At 40.3% G+C, this 24502-nt stretch overlaps 1 long non-coding RNA gene across 1 annotated transcript in view; it reads right to left on the minus strand.

Moving 5' to 3' along the window:
• Window positions 1-24502, minus strand: part of LOC134761498 (uncharacterized) — a 92984-nt gene that overhangs the window by 47692 nt on the left and 20790 nt on the right. The window contains exons 2-4 of the long non-coding RNA XR_010140179.1: window positions 7145-7221; window positions 6897-6998; window positions 243-382 (exon numbers count right to left, since the gene is read on the minus strand). This is a non-coding gene — a long non-coding RNA (uncharacterized LOC134761498). The remainder of the gene's footprint in view (window positions 1-242; window positions 383-6896; window positions 6999-7144; window positions 7222-24502) is intronic.

Consider the following 24502-nt stretch of genomic DNA (forward strand, 5'->3'; position numbering starts at 1 on the left):
TTCCACTATCATTGGAGTTATTGAATTTGTAGGAATATAAGCATAGAGCTTCTTGATGAACATCTGACTCCTCAAAGAAGAAAGCCTGCTTAAAGTAAAATCATCAGAGAGAAAGGAAGAGTGAATATTCAGGAGACAGACAGAGACAGAGAAGCTAAAGACACTGCCTTTGTCTGTTTTTGCTTTTATAACAAAATACCTGAGCCTGGCTAATTTCTAAACAATAGGAATTTATTTCTCACAGTTCCAAAGGCCAGGATGTCCAAGACCAAGGTGCCAGAAGATTTGGTATTTGGTGAGGGCTTGCTGTCCATCCATGGTGTCTCCTCATGGTGGCATCCTCACATGGCAAAAGGGCCAAAAGGAGGCAAAATCTGTGTCCCTTCTCGGCCAAAGAACAGAAGAGTAAAAAAGGCCTAAGCTAGTTGCCTCTGGCCCTTTGATAAGGCACTAATCCATTCATGAGAGCGGGGCCCTCATGATGCCCTACCTCTTAATACCACAATGCGGATTACATTTCAATACATGGATTTTGGGGGACACATTCAGACCATAGCAGACACTATTTTAGTTTTTGCATACAGCTATGCCTGAAGAACTTGAACTTTCCAACTATGTGAGCCAATATATTACTAATTTTTCTTATGTCATTTGAGTTTCTAAGATCCATAGTATAAACTGTTTAATTACCCACTGTGCACCAGATACTGGCCAGGTATGGAGGATTCAGGGATACAAGGCATACTGTCACCCTCCATGGAGAATCTGCTTATTAATGGGTGATCTGAGAAGCAAGCCTACAGCACTGTGCTCCTAATACTCCCAGCTTCCTGCTCTGGAGCCACCATGCTTCTTGTTTTCTTGGCTTTCAGAAGACACAAAGAAGCTGGGTTATTTTCTTTTCAATTTCCTCAGTCATACACAACTCCTTTCTAGTCCTTTTTTAAGAGGCCAGCATATCCTGCTTGTTTGTTCCATATGACGAATGTCCCCATTGCTTATTAACCTCCAAAATAGGCAGCCCCCACCATTAGGGCTTATGGTCTGTATGAGACAACATAAAAACAAGACACATTCTCCCCCATGCACATTTCAAATGAAATGTAACAGAAGAGAAATAAATAAAAATGGAAAAAAATGCCTTAAATGGTTTGTGTTGGAAAATGTTATATGGGCAATAATGGTGCTTATATGGGCTTTGGGCAGAGACTTTGATAATGAAGGTTAAATGAGGGAATGTTACAAAAAATGTTCACTGTTCATAAAAATAAATCTCTGGTATGAACCAGAATGAAATAAACAGAGTTGCAGGCGCCAGGAGCAGCTGGGGTGACCTCAGCCTCAGGTTGATAATAGCCAGCCTCGCTGGAACCACACACTCTCACCTCAGCAGGATCCACTTAGCTCTCCATCACAGGGACATTGAGTTCCACGGCCCTGGCTCTCGGGTGGCTCTTCTGCTTTCTTACTGGAAAACAAAGCCTTGTTGTTTCCAGGCATTTTCTGTCCCTGGGTCCTGGCTGAGTTTCCAGGGACCCTGCTTTTCTAGGTTAAAGATCAGACTAGGGGTTTCAAATGCAAATGTCGATGGGGGCAGACAGGTTGTGAATGGGTGAAGTGGACACAGAGGGATGGTGGATAATTGGAGAAGATGTGCCCCATCTGAAAGGGTCACCACTACTCCACTCTAGCTGGCTGTGGGAATACCAGCCCGGCGGGGCCAAATCTTTCTATTTGTCAAGGTTAAGCTAGAAATCTTATTTTATGTGAAATTTTATGAAATTTAAGTGTTGGCAAAAAATCAACTTCTGTTAAAAATATATGTTATACATATATTATATGTCATATACATATATATAGCGTGGGGAGGGCGCAAAAGAACACGTTTATGAGACAGAATTGGCTTAGTAGCAGCCAGTTTGCCATCTCTTGTTAGGCGAATGCTGAGATTGTAATTACTATTGTTCACTTTCATTGATTTTTGCCGTAAGCTCTCAGATAAAGTCCTCTAGGATGCACAGTTCTTAGAATATTAGAAATTGCCATTTATTAACATGTACTATGTGCTATGCATTTTATTAGGCTTTACATGAATTATTTTATTACCTCCTCCCTTCATCTCTAAAAGGGAAGCACTAGTGTTTTCCGCTTTTACAGATGGAGAAACTGAGGTTTTGAGACATGAAGTAATTCGACCAAGGTCATTGTATAGGACATCTTTTGTACAGCACCTCACATCTTCTTGGCCTTGCCACTTTCTCTGGCTTCCTTTGGTTGCATGAGGATATTGAGTTGCATGAGGATATTGATATACCCTGGGGCTGTGGGCAGGAGCTAGTAAAGGCCATTGTTGCTGGCTGATGGATCCAACACACATTCCAGAAGGCTCCTCGGAAGCTCCTGTATGAGGTAACCAATTGCCTGCAGCAGTTCAGGCCTCCTTGCATTGCTTTTTCCTCCTTCCCACTTCACTTTCCCGCCCCTTATTCCAGGGATCACATTCCTTAATAAGCCTCCACACACATCTTTATCTCAGGCCCTGCTCTTGGGAAACCCAGGTTAAGACAGTGAGTGGCAAAGTTGGAATTCAAATCTAAGTTTGGCTGGTCTCTAAGTGAATACTTTATCAAACCAGTCACTAAAGTCTCTATGTGATCCCATTATCAGGCTCTTTCCAGTCTGATTGGTCCTGAAATAAAGCTGTATAGACAGCAAAAAGGCTCTAAAAGGATTCTTAAATCAGCAAGAAAGGAGGATAGTACCATGGGGTAGGTGGTGCCCAGATATCTGTTCAAATGAAGAGGGGAAAAGGGTGCAATGCAATTTTAGTTCATTATGCATTTTATTTTTTGGCACATCTCCTATATGCCTGGCAATGGGCCAAGTACTAAAGAAGCCACCTGGAACTATGGGAATGAAAACAGAGCCTAAAGACCAATTTCCAGACATCCTCAGTAACTTCAGACCAGGGTGTCAATCTCAAATGCCCACAGGGACCAGGTGAGAACCTTACTTTAAATCGAACACAAATGCATAGTCTTTATTCCCACACAGAATTAGGCTTATGGTTTCCTCTCCTTTTTCTTTAAATACATGCCTATCCTAATCTGCCATTCACTTTCCCACATTAGATAGAGATGTTGATATAAAAAAAACCTTGCTCTCCTTTTAACTCTAAGGAAAACAGCCACACAAGGGTAGTGACAAATGCCAATGGATCCTGTGTTTCTGTTTGGGGAAACACCGTGGAGGCTGGGAACTGGGAATCCCAGCTCTTTTCCCAGCAACAACTTGGCTCCGGCTGACTGTGGCTGTACAGAAATTAGGCTCTGTGATGTCAGTCAGCTCTCTTCATCTTTCAAGAGAACTCAGAAACCTAGAAAAGTTTGTGAAAGCTCTACATTTTTAAATGTTAACAATGAATTAAAATTTCTTAAAAACTGTAGGCAAACCCAGGCATAATGGCTCACGCCTGTAATCCCAGCACTTTGGGAGGCCGAGACGGGTGGATTACCTGAGGTCAGGAGTTTGAGACCAGTCTGGCCAACATGGAGAAACCCTGTCTCTACTAAAAATACAAAAAATTAGCCAGGCGTAGTGGCGGGCATCTGTAATCCCAGCTACTTGGAAGGCTGAGGCAGGAGAATCACTGGAACCTGGGAGGCAGAGGTTGCAGTGAACCAAGATTGTGCCATTGCACTCCAGCCTGGGCAACAAGAGTCAAACCGAGTCTCAAATAAAACAACAACAACAACAAAATCAGTAGGCAAGTCAAGGCTGGCAGAGCAAACAGAATCCATCCACAGGGTGCATTGACACCCAGGCCACCGATTTGCTCTCTGGATTGTAGGATCAGCCTTTTTCTCCTCCAAAGTCCTTGAATCACACCAGGTTCTCCTGCGTCAGGGGCAAGACTTGGGGAAACAGCACCTGGGGTATCATTGAATTTGTCCCTGAGGATTCTCTCCTTCCTCCAGTTTGTTTCTAGGGGAAGTAGGTTAAGGCACGTGTGTGTGTTTGAGTGTAAGTATGTGCATGCTTACTAAGAGCTCAAAGATAGAACCTAATCTAACAGAAACAAGCAAATTGTACATTGACTTTCTTCAGAAGCCATGAAGGGGCCAAGGAACACAAACGAATTACTCCAACAGCTGACTTTTCCTAATGACTGGCTGTATTTGAACATGGTAGGTAGAGTTTTTTTTTTATCTTAAACCAGCAAGAAGAGGGTATATGACTTTCATTTTTTTTCTTTCTGTGAAACTATTGTGCCCCCGACCAGATTTCTATTGGCCTTGCTGATTAGTTGGCTATTTGAGTAGTTCATTGTCTCAGCCTTCAGTACGAGCCCCTCCTAAATGGGACTCACTATGTCATAACTGTATAAAATATTCATTAAGATGGTGCTTTTAGTGGATTTGTTTGGAATGAACTCAAGCAGAAGGAGCCACATGCTGATCCATAGAGCGTTCAGGATGTTTCAGGGCTGTGTCTTCCCCAAACCTCTCTACTTGCTTTCTTTCCCTGTAGGCTCTCATCTGAGACATGGGATTGAAAATGTACTGATTGGGGAAAATAGAAGGTTGTTTAGGGCCAGAAATTGTTTTCTTTTTGCAAGTGTATGCTCCCATTTGATGTTTTTCATCTAGTGTTCAATGGAGGCGAGTGATGGCTTTCTCTGAATTATGCTGGAGTGCTTTTGCCATGTAGAATGGCCCAGAGTGTGAGTGCTCAAGCTCCAGAATTAGACAAATTTTGTTTTCAATCTCAGCTCAGCCACCTACTAGTTGTGCAACTCTCAGGCAAGTATCTTGACATCTCTGACCCTCAGTTTCCTCATCTTGCAACCTAGAGCAATGCTAGTACTTACTTCACAGGATATTTGTGAAGATTGAATGGGCTAGTTTGCCAAATATCTAGCCTAGTGCCTGGGACATATTAAAAGCTCATTAGCCTTAGCCATTGTTTTCTAAGTGGTAGATAACCAACTTCCACCCCATGTATAGGTTTTTTTAAATGAATGGAGTTTTCTGCTCAACAAATGCCATTTGGTTCTTATCCCATCCCAACCCCAATAACAGAGCAGGTTTAACCAAGTATCCTCAAACAAATGGGAGATTGTGGATCAGAGAGATTAAGTGAGGTGATCAAGATTGTTTGCAAGTTAGTGATGGGGCCTGGGAATAGAATGAAATATTTTGACTCCTTTCTCAACATTAGGTCCAATCCTTTGTGTCAGATTGGCCTTTTCTTTTCTCTTCATTATTTTTTTTATAACCAGAGGTCATCTGAATCCAAAATCATTACATCCTAACCTCTACCATTTAATTTCTATCTGTGCAGCTCCATACTTTTTAGTCTAGACCAGTCACCTTCTTTCCAACCTTTTGAAACATGGTGACAGAAATAAATCATAATAAAGAGTCCTCCCTATCTTAACTCCATCAGCCTCTGTACCTGGAGCCTCCAGGCCCAGCTGGAGCATGCAGTAAGCATGTTCTTGTTTCAGCCCACGCCCTTCCGTTGCTCCCTTGTTCTGAACATTCAGTATCTGTTAGGGACCTGTAACCCATCTGGAGAGCGACTTTGGGCAAACTGCTTCACTTTTTGGGTCTTTGTCTCTCCATCCTTAAAGTGGAAAAGATCATTAACTTATTAATAAGGGAATAATACTTCCCTATAAAGGTATGGAAGAAATGTAACAACGATCAACTTTACCTATTGCCCTCTGAGGCTGGGTGGGGCTAGGGTTTTATTTTTGTAATCTCTAAATTGAAGTCACAAACAATTATCATAAAATCTCTGGAATAATGAAACAACTGCTTCCAGGGGCAGAGCTTATGAAGGGACAGGGATGGAGCCACCATGTGCGAATGGGCCGGAGACGGCCTCAAATAGATTCTTCCTTGGTGCCTTCATCCTGGGGAGTGAAAATATGCTCATCAAGATGCTAATTTACCAGGGATTACCAACGGCACTCTTTGTAACCAGGCAAACAAGGCCAGTTTTTTTTTTTTTTCCTTTTCACTCTTAAAACAAAAATCTATCAAGATTTAATCACATTGCTTTATCTCCGTGATCTAACCCTTCATGTGTGCATGAGAACATTTTACTTTGTCTCCAGGCCCTAAAGCATGTGCCTGATGGGAGCTGTGGTCCCTTTAGGGTTTTTTCTTGAGTGGAAGAAGTAAAGATTGCTTTTTGTTCCCCTTTGACTCTCTTCTGAATTACCATGAAATTGGAGATGACTGTAGCTCCGAAAAAAAGAAAGAGAGCAAGAAAGAACAATGGGAGGGGAGCCAGTTTGAAGAGTATGTCTTAGAACCCGAGGGAAGCTTTGTTTTCATCAAGCTGATAGTTCCCTTCCAGGCCATCAGCAAAATGAAAATGCCTCACCCAACCAAATTTAAATCCTTTCATCTAGGTCTCTTAAACCCTTCTCTGGGGAGTGGGCTTTGGAGTGTGAATTCTTCCAAGCTGATTATCTCTGCATAAGAACAGATGCCACCCCCCTACCCCTCCCTCCCCTTGGTCCTCTTTCCATTTTAACAGCCCTTACTGGGCTTCACGACCAAATTGATGCCAGCATAAGCGTGGCTGCCTCTGAATGTGTAATTGAGAAGCAGCACGGACACTGATGTCTCAGTATTAATTAATGGAATTTGATGTTTATTGCTGTCATGTCAACCAATCATTTTTTGCAGAAAATTAATTAAACCTTGAGTAGGCATTTGGAAGCTCCCTACACAAGGCCTAGGGCTGACTGGGAGCCTTTAGGACTAGAGAAGGGAATTGCATCTACAGTTTAAGCTGTCCCTGAGCCTTGTCTAAAACTTCAGACTTAGATTCCAATACTGAGAGAGTGGAGAGGAATATGCAGAAGAGGATGTTGGTACCTTTCACTCTTCATCACCCCTCACTTTTGCTATTGGATTATCCTTCTCACCTCTTTCCACAGACTGTCCCCTGCTATGTGCCGAGTAAATCCATCCATTCTCCTGCAAAGATGAAGTGTGAAATACACAGTGGCAAAATAACTCCATGAAAATAATCTTGGTAGGGCTCTTCTGAATGCAGTCACCAGACGGGATATATCAGACAGGAAGGCTGAAATGCAACGTTCTGCTCTTCTAAAATGTCCCACATTTGCATCTTTGGATCCTTCCTTCTTTTCCTCTTCCTTCCTCTGTCTCTTTTTCTTACTCTTCTCTATTTTCCCTCCTGGAGGAACACAAATCATATTTCAAATTTTTTGAATAACATTGTTTTCTGATTATGAACTGAAATGTTATGCATTGATTGTAAGAAAATCAATTAAAAAACAGAAATATATGGTGAGAGTGCCAATTTGGGAATAATAGCTCATATTTGAGTGTTTACCCTGTGACAAGCTCTGTGCTAAGTGCTCACCTTTTTCCACTGACTGTTCCTGCTATGTACAGGGTAAATCCACCCATTTTCTCACATGATCTTACTTAGTCCTTTTAACAGCCATGTGAGGTAGGTACTCTTAGTAACTGTGTTTCATAGGTGAGAAAGTTGAAGCTAAGAGAGATTAAGTAGCTTGCCCAATGTTGCCCACCTTGGTAAGCAGTAGCACAGACTTTGAGCCCAGGCGCTCTGATTCCAGAGTTTACATTCTTATCCAGAATGCTCTACTGACCTGCGCTGGGCTATGCCAACCACAGTCTAGGAACACACATCAGGAAAGAAGGTACCAACTGGAGAGGTCTCTGATCATTTGGAGCTGTTCTCTGGGGACATCTGCTATGGGGAATGTGCCACTCTCCACACTCCAGCTCAGCTCTCTTCCCCATAAGCTCAGAAGCCTGGGTTTTACAGGGATAGGTTAACATTAACAGGGTCCACAGAAACTGCTGTGGTACCAAGAATGTTAAGCTTGTTAATTTACTAAGAACAAGGCCACAGTCTGGAAGGACTATGCCTGGCCTGTCAGTGCATCATCACCCTGCAGCAAAGCTACATGGGAGCTAACTAACAACTGCTTTCCAGAACTTGGTGCCTGGACTCAGTGCATGGGGAATCATTCAGCTGACTCTTAGCTATCTTTTTAGCATCCCTCTTCCTTTCCACCACTGCCCTCATTCCAGGAGTAATGGAAACCCTAATATCCCCATATAAACCAAGGCTATTTCTCCCCTTTATCTACAGTCCCAAAAGTGACCACCCGCCTCCCCACATTCCAATGGCACATTATTTGTATAGATTTCTTATTACATTTAGTCTGACTATAGTCAAGTCTTGTTGGTCTGGGAGCCATTCTGCCTTCTGAAGATGGCTTCGTATATCTCAGCCTAGGTCTGCTAACTTGATTTAAAGTTTACTTCTGTAAGGGCAATTTTTAAAAACATCATTGAAGTATACTTTATATATAAAATTAACTCATTTGAAGTGCGCAATTAAGTGATTTCTAAGACTTATAGTGGGTTGTGCAATCATGGTCATTATACTTGCAGTGCTGCAGTGAGATCCATCATGCCCATTCACACTCTGTTCCCAACCCCGTTTCATATAAATAAAATCCTACAATATATCTGTCTTCTTTCACTTAGCATAATGTTTTGGAAATTTATCCATGTTGTAGCATGTATCATTATGCATTACTTTTTATTGCTGAATAGTATTCCATTGTATGGATATGTCATATTTCATTAATCTATTCATCTGTTTATGGGCATTCACATCGTTTCCATTTTTGGCTGTTATGAATAATGCTGCTGTGAACATTCACGTGAAGGCCTTGTGTTATCATAGGTTTCCATTTCTCTTGGGCAGATACCTAGATGTGGAATTGCTGGGTCATGTGGTGTATTTCTGTTTCATTCTTTAAGAACTGTCCAAAATGTTTTTCAGTGTGGATACAAGTCCCTTAACAAATGTATGATTTGCAAAATTTTCTCACTTTCTGTGGGTTATCTTTTCCCTTCCTTGGGAGTATACTTTGAAGCATAAAATCTTATAATTTTGATGAAGTCCTTTTCATCTAATTTTTTTCTCTTTTTGCTTGTGTTTTTAGTGTGATATCTAAGGAAATACTGTTGAATTCAAGGTCATGGAGATTCATACCTGTGTTTTCTTCTAAGAGTTTTATAGTTTCATATTCAGGCCTTATAGTTCATTTTGAATTAATTTTTATACGTTGTTTGCAGCAGAAGTCCAACTCAATTTTTTTGCATGTTTTGTTTGTTCAGATTCTTTGTGGCCTCTTTGTGTAACTTTCCTTTCCTCTGGGTCGAGAGTAGCACACCTGCTTTAGAAAGGTCTTATCAGCTACTTTCAGGGGTGACCCAGACAGTAATCCTTGTAGGTTTTGTCACTTGATTTGGGGGAGAAAGAGGAATGGGAGGCAGGAAAGTGGAAGAAGGTGAGATCTTCTTGCTTTTGAGGCTCTCCTATCTCCTTCAGTTAAAAAGTACTCAGCATGCCAAGGCACCATACTTTGGGGTATTGCATTCTGAGCCCTAACAAATCTGTAGGTCAATTTTGGAAATATTGCCATTTTAACAATATCAAACCTTCCAACCCATAAACATGGATATCTTTCCATTTAGTTAGTTCTTAAGTTTATTTCAATAATAGTTTATAGTTCACAGTGTACAAATCTTTCACTTCTTTGGTTCAATTTATTTATAAGCATTTTATTCTTTTTGATACTATGTAAGCAGAATTATTTTATTAATTTTATTTTTGGATTGCTCATTGCTAGTGTATGGAAATTTGACTGATTTTTGTGTATTGATCTTGTGTCGTGCAACCTTACTGAACTCATTTATTAACTCTAATACCTTTTTAGTCAACTTTTTAGGATTTTTCTGTGCTCAAGACCATGTCACATGCAAATAGAGGTAATTTTACATCTTTCTTTCCATTATGCATGACTTTTATTTCTTTTTTTTTTGTCTAATTTCTATGGTTCACACCCCAGTGTAATGTTGAATAAAAACTGTGAGAGCAGACATTCTTGTCTTGCTTCCAATTTTAAGGGAGAAGCAATCAGTTTACACCACTAAGTATAATTTTAGCTGTAGGTCCTTCACCTTTTCTTAGGTTGTATCTTTACCTGAAATATTTTTTCTACCTTTATATTTCTGTTTTTCAAAATAGTACCCATCAATCAAGGCCAAATACTCAACTAGATATCATCCCTCCCACCCTGGAATCTCTCTTAACAATTTGCTTATATAATCGCACAGAGCACTAATTATATTCCACCTTTTACTGTAGTCATGTGTGGTTATTCTGGTAAGCCATCTCCTATGTATCTAGCAAAGTCTCTTTGAAAGTGGACTGTGTTTGCTTATTTTTACATTCATAGTACCAAGACAAAGAGTTACAAATAGGTGCTTATGTCTTTTGAGTGAATGGATAAAACTAATTTATAATGAGATGTTGGTGATTCACAGAAGCCTAATGTGTTGTTTTTCTGGGATATTTAAATTTGAAAGGAAGATCAATTTAAAATGAATCAGTCTTTAAATTATAAAAGTATCATTAGAAAACACAACCCAGTTTTTAAAATAAGCAAAAGATTTGAAAGACACTTCACCAGAGAAGATATATGAATGGAAAATAAACACATAAAAAGATACTCAATGTTAGTCATTTAGAGAATTGCATTAAAACTGTGATGAGAGTCACACCTATTAGGATAGCTAAACAAAACAAAAACAAAAAAGAAACCTGCCAGTATCAAGTGCTGACAAGTATGTAAAACAACTGGAACTCTCATTTATTGCTACTGAAAATGCAAAATATTACAGTCACTTTGGAAAGTAGATTGGCAGTTTCTCATAAAATTAAACACAAATTTACCGTATGATCCAGAAATCCTATTCCTGGGTATTTACATAAATAAAATAAAAACTTATATACAAAAACCCTGTGCAAAAAGGTTTATAGCAGCTTTAATCATCATCATCAAAAACTGGAAACAACTCAAATGTCCCTCGTTGGTACATAAATTAACAATCGGTGAAACATCCATACAGTGGAATATTACTCATCAGTAAAAAGGAGTAGACTACTGATACACATAAAAATATGGACGAATTTCAAATGCAATCTCAAATAGCAGGCAGCAAGCTTATAATTAGCTTAAACTGATGGAATATGTTCTCCAAGAATTCTATGCTAGACTATTTGAACCAACATGAAAGTTTCCTTAATGGCTCTCCTGCTCTCAACTCCTTCAACACATATCATTTGAGCTGTACAATTCAGCATACTCAAATGCATATGCTGAGTGAAAGAAGCTATACCCAATGCATGATTACATTTTACATGGCATTATGGGAAAGGGTACATTTATAGGGAACACAGAATTACCCGTGGCTGCAGGAGTTAGGAGCTGGAGGCTGGTGACATCAAAGGGATAAAATTAGGAACTAGTTTGGGGAGGAAGGAAGTATTCTGTATCTTGATTGTGGTAGTTTTCTTACCAAACTCTTACACAATAGCATGGATTTGTTAAAATTCATAGAACTATATGCCACAGAGTGAATTTTACTGTATGCAAACTAAAAAATTATTAAAACAATAATATAACTAAATACTTTTTTGGACAGAAGTAGATGTAGAGCCTGAATTTCAGCTTCATAGATTACAGGACAGGTGACCTGAGTTACATGTGGCTCTGTGACCTCTTGCCAAGGAGTTGCAGTGAATGGTGTGCTGTCAGCAGCGAGTGCTAGTGAGTAGTGACTTAACTTTTTAGGACATCAAGGACAGCTTAGAAGTGCCAGGAAGAAAAGTGGCCAATAAAACAAAAAAACCTTTCAAACTAGAAGTGAGGTCATGGGGTAGCTACTTCAATTGTGTGTTGTTTGAGGAGAAGGCGGCCAACAATAGCTTGCTTCTTGTGAAGAATATGTGGAAGGAAAAAAAAAATTACATAAAGGATAGGATCAAAATGTTCCTTCCTGAATGATTATCGTCAGCAGCATTGTAGATTCCAAAGAGAATACACCCAGTGGTCCTCATTGAGAATCCAGTGCAAACCTCTTTGTAGAATGCTTGCTCTACAAAAGAAGCTTTCCAGGGATTTAGATGAGGGTATAAGGGAAGCAGAAAGACGTAGATGAATCCCAGCTCTGTCATTTACAAACTCAGAGCCCTTGCAGAAATCACTGTGCCTTTCTGATCTTCAGTTTCTACATCTATAAAGCAGGGTTAACAAGCACCTATCTTTCAGTGTTGAGAGAATTAAATGAGATATTGCACACATAGCACTAGGCACAATACCTGGAAGATAGAAAACCCTTACTAACATGTAGTGAACATTACATTACTGCCAGTTTTCAGGAGCATGCATATGTTTATTTTTCTCAAGTTCATTCTTGAATTTAATTTTTTTTCTTGTCAGTACCTCGTCAGTAGGAGATCATCACGTCTAAGAAGCATCATCTTGCTGCCTAGAGTATATAGAGTGAAATTGAAGAGAAATTTCTTATTCTCAGAAACACAGAATCTTTTATACTCAATACAAAGAACCTTCAAAAGCAAGAGCTGTGACTTCCTCACTCCAGAACTGGTTAACCTGTTGGGATATTTGGTAGATGAATTCTGCACCACGCGTTCTCCTTTACTATGCACTAGACCAGGAGACAGCAGCTGCTCTCCATGCTCTCCTTCCAACACAGAAAACCAATCTCCCAGCACCAGGGGAGACCATAAAAAAGGAAAAAAAAATGCAAATGCCCAACATTGATTAGTTTTGCCAGCTGCTCTTCCTCCAGAATCAACGGACTGGCTACTTTAGCTGTAAAGTCTGTCGGAGAGACTCAGGATTTTTTTTTTAAAGAAATGGTATTAAAAAACAAATAATGCTTTCCAGTCCAAACATCAAAAAATTTGACAAATGGAGGGGGTATTTAATAAAGAAAGAAGGGAAATAACAGACAGCTTTTGGACTGTTTGACTTTGGGGAAGGTCTGTTTCTTTTAAATATGCAATTGGAAACTCAAATGCACTCAGAGGCCAGACTAGTCCTGTAAATGAGAGAAGCATCATCTGAGTATAAGGCAACAGGGAGTGGTGGTGAGTGTAGACCTAGTTTTCTTCCCCCTACTATTTCGAGTTTATTTGAATACAAAAAATATTTCACTTTTTTTCTAGACTCTGCTGTGGAGGAGAAAATACAGAATGTGTTATGAAAACTGATAACTGTTACAACTTCAAAGACATGGAGTAACCTTGGTCGCCATTTTGGTTGTGTGGTGGACTCAGGAAGCCCATTCACATCTGAGTTGAGCAGCTCTTATGCACCTCCAGCAACTACTATTGTGCAAGAATGTGAGCCCACACTCACCACTGCTCCCCATTGTCTTATCCTCAAATACTTCCTCTCTCATTATTTACATGACTAGTTTGACTTCTAAATGCTAAGTATTTAGTTATTCAAGAGACACCCCTACATCTTGATTTTGAAGTGATTTCTAAACTACATCAACACGTGGATGATTTTAATGCTGATGATTCATTCCACTTTGAAAAATAATGGTGTGGGCCAAATACAACATGTTTATATGTTAGTTTCTGCCAGTGACTATCAGTGTGGACCTCTTCTTTGTACCTCAGTTTGATAATTGTTGTATAGTAATGCTTTTTGACAGATGGCAATCCATGATAGAAACAACATAAATTTTGTTAGAAATAATTTCTTATTAATTTCTAAAAGGATTATGAATTAAAACTGTGTTGTGAAGTATGGAGTCATTTATTAAAGAATTATTCTAAAAGCAAAGGATGGGAAATAGACCAAATGGCCTTTAATAGGGGATGGTTACATAAATTATATTACCTCTGATCAATATTATGTAACTATTTACATTACGTTATTTAATTAAAGTTATTTGCAAAGTTATAAAAAATTTGATAATACTGGAAAGACAGCCACTCATATACTATTGTTTGGAATTTAAATTGGTGCAATTTTTTTGGCAATAGAAACCCAAATTTCCAGCATACCTACAATTGCCAGTCTTCTTGTATGAATCCATCCTACAGTTATGCCCATCTATGTATACAGTGAATTTTGAATAGCAAAAACTAAGAAATAATCAAAATGCTAATTGGTAGAAAATCTGTTTAGTAAACTCAGGGATGGCTTACCATGAAAGATAGGCAACTGTGAAAAAGAATGCCTTCTGCTCATTTGACTTCTGCCCAAGTCACAAAAAGGAATGATTTACCAGCTCTATTACATCTTAAAAAAATCATCATTCACATAGCATATACAGCTTTGCTTTAATTTTTTCAAAAGGGTATATTGGAATAAGAAAATGTGTGTGTGTGTCTGTGTGTGTATAACATTGGAAGAGAGAAGTGTGTCTGATTTTGACCTCAGCCTAGGACCATGTCAGTACGGAGAAAGAGAGAAAGACATGCATGTCCTTGTAAGCACATGTTCTAGGAAGTCGTGACTGAGATGAAGGATTCAGTAGCTTTTGTGGTCAGGAGCAGAGAGGTCGGGGAACAGGAGATCAGGGAGTTGGGGAGGATTAATTGGATCCTGGTGATGGGGCAGTCAGAGAATCAGTGTGTCCTGCTGGGTCATGGCTCTAACAAAGCCAAAAATTCCTGAGTGCTCCTGATTCTGGAGCAGAAGCTCTTTATTTTCTGTGAAATAAACAGTAAACACTGTGCTAGGCACTGGGGTAGGGAAATGAAGAAGCATAAAAAGAATAAGAATTAGTCTTTATAGTCTAGTAGAAAAAAATATTAAATTCAAATAGATATTAAATGTCAGAATATAGTATAATAATATTTATGTATCCATCAAATTAAAATATCCTGTGATGATCTCCTGGAGTCTAAATCTGTCATCAGGCCTGTGGAGTAAATCTCACTGATATTCCTTCATTGGCTCCTCACAGCTACCTTTTAAGGAAGTCTCATTACTCCTGTTTTACAGATGGGATTCAGAGAGGTAAAATACTATTTTTTAAAGACCTTAGAAAGTGGTCTCAGGATCTGGGTTTGTGTCAGGGAGAGGCGTGGGTGCAGAACAGTAAAGAAAAATTTGAATTTAGCTATGGAGCCTGGATTTTAGATACCACAACCATTCCAAAAGGGGATTCATCATCTTACCTTAAACATGCTCATTTCCTCATTTCCTGTATGCTCCACCTCAACAAACTTTTTTTTTTTTTTTAAATACCTTCTATGAGCCGAGACCATGGTTCTAAAGGATGGGGATGTGGCGGTGAATGAGATAGACATATTTGTCTTCGCTCACGGAACATTTTAGAAGGGAAGACAGAGAATAAGAGAGTAACAAATACACAAGCAATGCAATTTAAGGTTGGATAAGTGTTTTTTTGTTTGTTTGTGTTTTGTTTTTTGAGATGGAATCTCACTCTGTCGCCCAGGCTGGAGTGCAGTGTTGCAATCTCGGCTTACTGCAACTTCCGCCTCCTGGGTTTAAGCAATTCTCCTGCCTCAGCCTCCTGAGTAGCTTGGATTACAGGCACCCGCCACCACATCGGCTAATTTTTGCATTTTTGGTAGACAGGGGGTTTCGCCATGCTGGCCAGGCTGGTCTTGAACTTCTGACCTCAAGTGATCCACTCACCTCAGCCTCCCCAAGTAAAGCAGAATAAGAGACAGAAATGGATGGTAGGGCTTGGGGTAGTGGTTGGGTATTTTAGAGAGCCTGGACAAAGCCACTCTGAAAGGGAGACATTTGAGCACAGATCTGAATAAACTGAGAGTGAATCATAGGATGATGTGAGATAGAGGAGTACTAAGCAGAGGACGATCAGAGCAAAGGCAGTGAGATGTGAGTTGGGCCGGAGTGCCCGTTATTGAAGGAGTGGCAGGGGCTTCCACATGGCCAGGGCGGGGTGGGTGAGCCGGGGGTTCAGGGAATGGAGGCCAAAGGGGTGGGCAGAGGCCAGATTACATAAGGCACTGTGGAGCACAAGGAGATAGATGCTGGAATTTTAGCCCTCAGGAAGCCCTTGGGAAGTTTTCAGCAGAAAAGAGATGCATTCTGATTTATGTTTAGAAAAGAGGACTTTGTCTGCAGGAGAGAACAGGGATACGCCAGGGTGGCAGTAGGGAGCTCTTAGGAGATGGCTTTGGGAGGTATGGGGGCAGTGAGGTGAAGACCAGTGGCTATGTACTAGGGGAAGAATGTATAGGATTTTCTAATGGATTGGCTATGCAGAGAAAGGAGAGAGGTGGATAAGTATGAGGTTGACTCAGGTTTTTGGCACAAGCAGGTGGGTGGTGCCAGTCGTAGAGGTGGAGAAAACTAAACCATAATACCTCTCTGCTTAAGCCCTTGCTGGTCTCACGCCACCTGCAGACTCCTCTAATTGGCTTACAAGCTCCCACCTGTCCACAGTGACTGAGTCCTGCCTACCTTTCAGACTCTTCTCCAGCCCCTTGGTTCTCTTCCCTGTGTCTCCAGCTACACCCGTTACCCCACACACCATGCTGCTTCTTACCTCTGTGCCTGTGCATGCTTCTCAGCCCCCTCATCCTGCATACCTCAGCTCAGATGTTACTTCCTCCAGGAAACAGTTTCTGATTTTCCAAGTTCAGATAAGCCTTCTCCTCCAATTATGCTTCTCTGATGGGCTGGGTTCTCCTTGAGGGCAGGTACCATATGTCACTCAATTTTGCATCCCCTGGGCCTAGCACAGTGCCTGGCACATAATAGGCAGTGCAAATAGTGTTTGATAAGTGAATGAATAAATGCATGCTGGTATGTGCACAGTACTGGGTAGTTTTTGGGGTTAAATATTAAATCTGAGTATGTTTTTCAAAAGTATTTAGATGTGCAAAAGGTGAAAGGAAGAGTTAACTAGACACTGTAAGGTGTGCATGTGGTGCTTCTGAATTCTGATCTTTTGCATGCTGAAACCACATCTGGAACCACCAGGGACACTAAATTGCCTCTGTAAAGGCTTTGCTGGAATGAGTGCGAGGGATGCAGGGATGAGGATCTTAGGTATAAAAATGAGAGGAGTAAGTGCAGGCAAGGGGTGGATCTGCCCTCCTTTTTGTGTTTCCTTGATAATGTTCAGCCCCAAGCGTCATTCCTCAGTCATCTCCTGGTCTCCCTGTCCCTTTAATTCTGCTCATAGTCCAGACCATGCTCCAAGGTATGTGATTAATGCCTCTTCCACAAACCCCTCTCTGTCGCCTTTAAATGTGGCCACACTACCACTCACCTAAACCTGACAGAAAAAAATGCGGTCCTGTCACAGTCTTGTGGCAAGCTAGATCTTCCAGCATTAAATCACCATTAAGGGCCTCTGTGAGTTTGATAGCAGCTTTAGCTGTTGGTTTTTTTTTTTTCTCTCCCTTTTTATCCCATTTCAAACTCAGCTAAAGCTTTCCTGCTATCAGCAGTGGGACTGCTGCAAAGACAAACCATCCATATCCTCTCCTCCACAGGCACACCCACACTCCATAATTAATCTGAGTGGAGAAGTGTGGAGGACTTCCAGGCAAAGCCTCTTCCAGGCAGAGATGCCCTGGGTAGTTGAGTATTGGCAGGGGTAGAGAGGATGATGTGCCTGATCATTAACCCAGTCGGCATCTGCATAGCCATTTGTGAAATGCTTTCCCATCAGGTAACTCATCGGATGCTAACAGGAATCTTGTTAAAATAAATATTTATTATGCCCATTTTAAAGATAAAGAAACCAAGGTCCAGAGGCCTGGACTACTTAACAGAGACCCCAGGTTGGAACACAGGGCCTCTGACTAGGAGACTGGAGATCCTGAGGAACTTTTCATATCGCGAGGGGCTTTTTCTTTCTCGAGTCTTCTGCACACGTGGCAGGTTCTGAAGTTAGACACACTTGGTTCAAACCTTAGCTCTGCCATTTACTAGGTAGGTGACCCTGAGGAAGTTATTTATTTATCCCTTTACCAGTTTTCTAGTGCCACAATAATATTGCTTAACAAACAACTTCAACACCTCAGTGGCATACAGCAATAAACATTTATTTTTGCTCAAGAGTCTAGGGGTTGGCTGGGTGGTTCTGCTGCACCTGGCTGGGCTCCCTTATACTTCTGTGGTCAGCTGGTGAGTCAGCTGGGGGCTGGCTGATTGAAGATGATCCCAGCTAGTATGACTCATCTCTGCTCCATGAGTCTCCACAATACAGCAGGCTTGCCCAGCCTTTTTACATGCAGTAGCAAAGTTTTAAGAGAGACAAGAGAAGCATGCAAGCCCTCTCAAGATATAGACTCAGAACTAGCACTGTCCTCAGAGCTCAGAACTGTTGCTTCTATGAAACTGTTTTGTCCAAAGCAATTATGAAACCAGCCTTGATCCAAGAAATGGGAAAATAGGCTCAATCCCTTGATAAGAGGAACCACAAAGTCACCAAAGAATGTGCCTATGGGGGCTTTTAAATGGGACCATTACTATAACTGATCTCCTAAAAGCCCTGAGCTCTTTTGTTAGCTTGATTTTTAGAAATAGGAGTTAAAATACTACCAGTCATATGGGGACATTGTAGGAATAAAATGAGCAATATATATAAAGTGGTTAGCTTAGTGCCTAGTGCATAGCACATATGACAAGTACTCAGGGTGGTAGCTCTTCAATTTGTTATTTTGGACTGCCATTCTAGAATAAGGATCCTTTTTCCTGCCCCAGTTATGTGGGACTTTTTTCAGTCTCCTCTTACTTATTTAAAACACTTTTGCCTAGAGGGTAATGCCAGTACATCAAGTTCTTCCCACAATACTCTGCTGTAGATTGAAATTTTTTATGAAATTTACTTGGATACAATTTCAGGGACTTTAGCTACTAAATGCTATCATGCACTTTATTCTAAAAAGGTGTCACATGCAAGGTGGCCAGGAGGCATGGGCAGTGTGGAGGGAAGCTCTGGCATCCTCTGGATGACATTCCTGTGCTAGTCTTCATGATGGTCAGCTGCCAGAACAATCTGTCCATATGTCTCTTAAGTTCAAACATACCTAGATTTGACCTGTCCATGTTTCCATGGAAGTCACGTTGTTGCCCCTCTTAGATGTCTGTGGAGCTGGTTTACTGTCTGAACTCTGACCAGGATAGGAACGTGGTGCTTTGCACTTAGGCACTTCCTTAATGTACTTACTCTGGAGAAAGTATTAGCTAATTCTGCTTCCAATTTGGGATTTTAAAATAAAAATAAATAGCAGTTGAGAAATAGCCTTTTGTCCTTCCTCCTTCCAATATAGAACATCTACCATACATGAAATGAATCTTAGAAGACTGAAGGAAATAAGAGCTGAGCCCTGCCCTCAGGGGATCTATTGTAGGGTAGGTATGAAACTATGACATGGTGGCAAATGTGATCAGAAAATGAAGGGTGGGGCATATGAGATTTCGGGAGAACTTAGAGGGGAAAGACTGGCCTTCTATGGGGGTGATTAAGAGAGACTTTGAGCTGTCCTGATGAATAAATAAGAGGGTCCCAATAACTTTTTTCTTATATTAAATTATAAAAGTTTTTATTTAAGAAATTAAGAAAATATAAATAAAAGAAGAAAATGAGGGTCATATTTTATGGCAGATGGTGTTGGTTGATTATCTAATATCTTTTTTCTCCTTCTTAGAAACTCAGCCTTAATTACATTCAGTGCAACAATGTGCTGCTAAAAGACTACATTACCCAGAACCCTTTGCAGCCAGTTATCAATACATTGGCTGTGTAACTAAATTCTGAGCACTGTAAGTTAAAACATTGTGTGGGACTTCCAGGAAGACTCCATAAGGGAGATGGCTTCACTAGGAAGCTTGGCCCTTTTGCCCTTCTCTAGTTTTCCTTCTTGATGGGACATGAAGGTGATGGATAAATCTCTAGCAGCCAGAGTGGACCAGGAAGTGATTTTGATGATGCCTCTATGTATTTAGTCAGAATGGACCAAGTTATGCTATAATAACAAACAGTCCCCTAACCTTAATGATATTCTATTTCTACCTTACCTAAATATCCAATAGACTTCAACAAAGAACCTGTGCTAACTAGAGTCACTCCATCACCCAGGCTGATGGCAGCTTTCTCTCAACATGTGCTTTTAAAATCACAGTAGTAGGTGGAAGGATGTATAATGGATTGTGCATTGACTCTTAAAGCTTCTGCTTAGAAGCGATTCATGTTACTTCCCTTTATAGTTCATTTTTCAAAGCAAGTCACATGACATACCAACATTCAAAGGGGAAGGAAGTGAAGTCCTATCATGTTCCCAAAACGAGGGAAGAAAAAGAGTATTAGTGAACATAAATAATGACTTCCATACTATGTGCTATGATGAAGAGCAGGAAGTTAGAATGCACTTGAATTCCTAATGACTTTGTGAGTTGCCATCCCAGACTTCTTCCACTTGAGAGAATAAACCCTCCTGTGTTGAAACCATTGTAATTTGGGGTTTTCTGTCTCATGGAGCCAAATCCAACTGTAATGAATTTATTTTTCCCTCATCCTTCAGTCATAACCACAAATATTATTTTGATGAATGTACTGGAAAAGAATGTGTATGAGTCTTGGAGTGTCTGCTCTACTTTCAGCCCCATTTCAGAGGAGCAGCCTCAGCAATTCCTGACCTCTACAATTCCTTGTTCTGTCAGGCAATCATGCCACCCTGCACACAACTGATTGGATCAAGGCCAAAGGCACCAGTGTATGGGCTGAGTAGCCCACTGGCCATGAAGTAGCCTGGCCTGAGAGGTTTGTCCAGTGCAGGGGCTCTGTATGAGGTGATGACTAAGTGAGTGAATCAGACCCTCTTACTCATATGTGGAATTTGAGACACATACTGGGAAATAGAAAAAAAATAGCGGAGAGGGAAGCAGAAGCTGAGAGAAGTTGCATTATGTGACTGTAACAATATTGCAATTTTGAATAGTGTGTAGGATGTTGTGTTCTCTGTGATATCTCCATGTTGGTTCCAAGAACTTCCCTGTGTTTCCTTTCTTCTGTGTGGCCTTATAATAAACTCCTTATATATTAGTCTGTTCTCACGCTGCTATAAAGAACTGCTTGAGACTGGGTAATTTATAAAGGAAAGTGATTTAATTGACTCAAAGTTCCCCATGGCTGGGGAAGCCTCAGGAAACTTACAGTCATGGCAGAAGGGGAAGCAAACGTGTCCTTCTTCACATGGCAGCAGGACAGAGAAGTGCAGAGTGAAGTGAGGGAAGTCCCTTATAAAACTATCAGATCTCATGAGAACTCATTTACTATCATGTGAACAGCATAGGGGAAACTGCCCCCATGATTCAATTATCTCTACCTGGTCCTGCCCTTGACAACGTGGGGATTACTACAATTTAAGGTGAGATTTGGGTGGGGACACAGAACCAAACCATATCACCCTATGACATGATAAAAAATTAGATCCTAACCAACAGTGTGTATCCTTCTCTCATCTGTTTTTATTTATGTTTTATCTATAGATGATTTTTTATAATGGTACTTTTCTCTTTTACTTAGTAGTATATCATGACAATAATTCCATGTCTTTAAACAGTCTTTAAAACAACACATGAACTGGCATGTAGTATTCTATTGTACAACTGCACCTATGTAATCAAACCCCTAATGTTGGACATTTATGTCATGTCCCATTTTTGTTTGCATATTTGCTTTTGCTTTTATATACAGCAGCAAAGTCAACATTCTTGAAGCTAAATATTTGCATGTATCCATGACTTTTTTTTTCTTAAAGAGAGAAGGTCTTTTTATGTTCTTTGGGCAGGACTCGAACTTATGGCCTCAAGTGATCCTCCTGCTTTAGCTTCTTGAGTAGTTGAAATATTTTTATAGGTAGGAATCTGTTAGGCAGATATTGGTGATAAAGGGGACATTTCAGAGCAAGGATATGGCACAAAAAAGCAAAAAGTTGTGAAGTCAGGAGAATATAAAGTATGTCATCAAATAATCAAATTTTGCTAGTGTTGGGTAGGTATAAGAAGACAGTGGCCAAATTATTGATAGACTTGAATGCCAAGTTAAGGTATAGCCATTAATAAGGGCTGTTTCTGAATATTTGGAAAGAAAACCTGGAGTATTACAAAGTGAGTCTCTTATCCTCTCCAAGGCTGGTGGTAGTGTTAAACAGAGGATCAGTAGAGGTTAACATGGCCCATTTCACACTATGTGAGCTGTAGAAAACAAACACAAAATCCCTTTGTACTTGGTATTGTGCCTTGTAAAACAAAAACAAAAACAAAAACACGTACCCTAGAACTTAAAGTATAATAAAGAAGAAGAAGAAGAAGAAGAAGAAAAAAACATAATACATGAAAAGTTCTGATACTTAGCAGGTAGAGCGACTGGAAAAATTAATGTATGAAAGCTATGAGAACAACATAATTCCATATGAACCTGTGTATCGCTAACACATACCCCCAACTCTGTAAAAAATACATTGTATTTAACAGAATCTAAGATGCCATCAGTTGTAAGATGCACCATTATTTTGTGTGGCAATAAGGAAGAAATATTGTTGCCTATTGTAATTGGAAAATGCCATAAACAGTAAAATGCACCTTGATTTCAGTGTTGCTAAAAAAAAAAAAATACTATGCTTTTAAGGAGACTTTATCAGTGTAGGAAGTCTTATGACAAATAATACTCTAAGTCAGGGGTGTTCAATCTTTTGGCTTCCCTGGGCCACACATAAAATACACTAATGTTAACAATAGCTGATGAGGTAAAAAAAGAAAATAGCAAAATAAAAAAATCTCATAATGTTTTAAGAAAGTTTATGAATTTTGTTGGGTGGCATTCAAAGCCCCCATCCTGGGCCACATGTGGTCCATGGGGCATTGGTTTGACAAATTTGCTGTAAGTAGAGATAACTATCATAAATTAATACTACTTCTCCATACTGTGTCAACCTTTAAAAATATTTTTAAATGTATGTACATATTTTTTAAATGTATGTACATATTTTTAAATGTATGTACATTGTTTTATTGAATCCCCCAAAAAGCATAGCCAAAACAGAACATAAGCTTCCCATTTTTCAGATGAAGAAAGTGATGTTAGGTGATTTAAAAAAATAGACCGTCAGAGCTACCACACCTTTCAAGGTCACCTGAGCCCAGCTCTGCATTTTCTGGTGGTGAAGGTGAGACTTAGCTTAGCTATTAACTGTCATTACACAGATCTTCTGTGAAAGGTAGGCCTGTGCCTGCTTCTGATTTCACATCCCGTTTCCTTTCCCCTTCACTATGAGGTCATCCAGCCAGTTAACAGCAGAGTCCATATGAAGGATCAAGTCGGCTGACTCCAAATTCAGTGTTTTTTCCAATACCCAGGTGGAAAAACTTTCCTTCTTCAAGGATATCTTAGATTTAATGTGCACAAGAATCACCTGGGGGCTTGTTAAATGTGGAGTTTTCCCGTGCCCTACCCCCAGACACTCTAATTCAACTGGCCTGTGGTTAGACCCAGATACATATTTTTAAAATAAACTCCAGATGATTATGATAAAGATGGCATACAGAGCACGCTTTAAGAAACACTGTCCGATTTCAATCTTGAAATCGGCTTTGTCCCCTTTTCAAGAGGGCCTGCTCTTTGAAAAGCAGCTTCAGCCCCGCCTTGTTGTAATCCCTTATCAGTTCTATGTGTTTTGCAAATTGCATTTGCTCTTCATTTATGGACAAACCAGGTCAGCACTGCCAGGCCAATAAGAGCTGGATTTTCCCTAGCCTCATGCATCAGTGACATATTTGCCAATCTTGGCCCAGTTTCGACATCCCTGCGATCAGCAATGGTTGATGAGGATGCAGGATACACATGACTCGATTTGCAGAGAGCCGGCTAAGCTTTCAGGGAAGTCAATAAGAAAAATCTCATTTTGATCTGCAGATTGGACTCATTTGATTTGGAAGTCACTGGTGGCAAAAGAAATATGGGGTCCAAGGATGTCTCTTCAAGTCCCTCTGTGGCTGTAATCACTCCTAAGAAGCAGTTTTCTCCACCTATCTCCTCCTCCCCTCATCTCTTCACAAATTCAATGTGTCAGCTGATGGAAAGAGGAGAAAAAAAGTGATAATCACTCTCAGGCTCTCTGATGATTCCTCTATCTCACTCTCCACAGACTGTAAAGGGTCAAAACAGCACCACAAACCATTCACCAAAATTATTTGCTACACGGCTCCCAGGAAACCAATCTTGCCTCTGTGACTTCTCACCCAGGCCTGTGACTTTCAGCGTGAAGAGGTCAAAGGGGAAAAAATAAATACATCATTATGCCTTGTGAAGTAACTCTTGGGTCTGAGTGCTTCATGGGCTCATGTGCATGTCAAGATGTTTAAATCTCTTCCGAAATATCTCTTGACTCCATCGAGATCTATTTATTCTCCCTGCCATTAACCAAATGTTTTCTATAGATTTATTTAGTGTCCTCCTTCCCAGTTTCCCTGCTTCTCACATTTTCCCTTCAGATCCATTATCTACATAGCAGCCTGGTGATCATTGCATCTCATCCCTTGTTATCACCCTTTGGTGGCTTT

The sequence above is a fragment of the Pongo abelii genome, chromosome 4 (genome assembly GCF_028885655.2).
Source record: "Pongo abelii isolate AG06213 chromosome 4, NHGRI_mPonAbe1-v2.0_pri, whole genome shotgun sequence".
Classification (NCBI taxonomy): Eukaryota; Metazoa; Chordata; class Mammalia; order Primates; family Hominidae; genus Pongo; species Pongo abelii.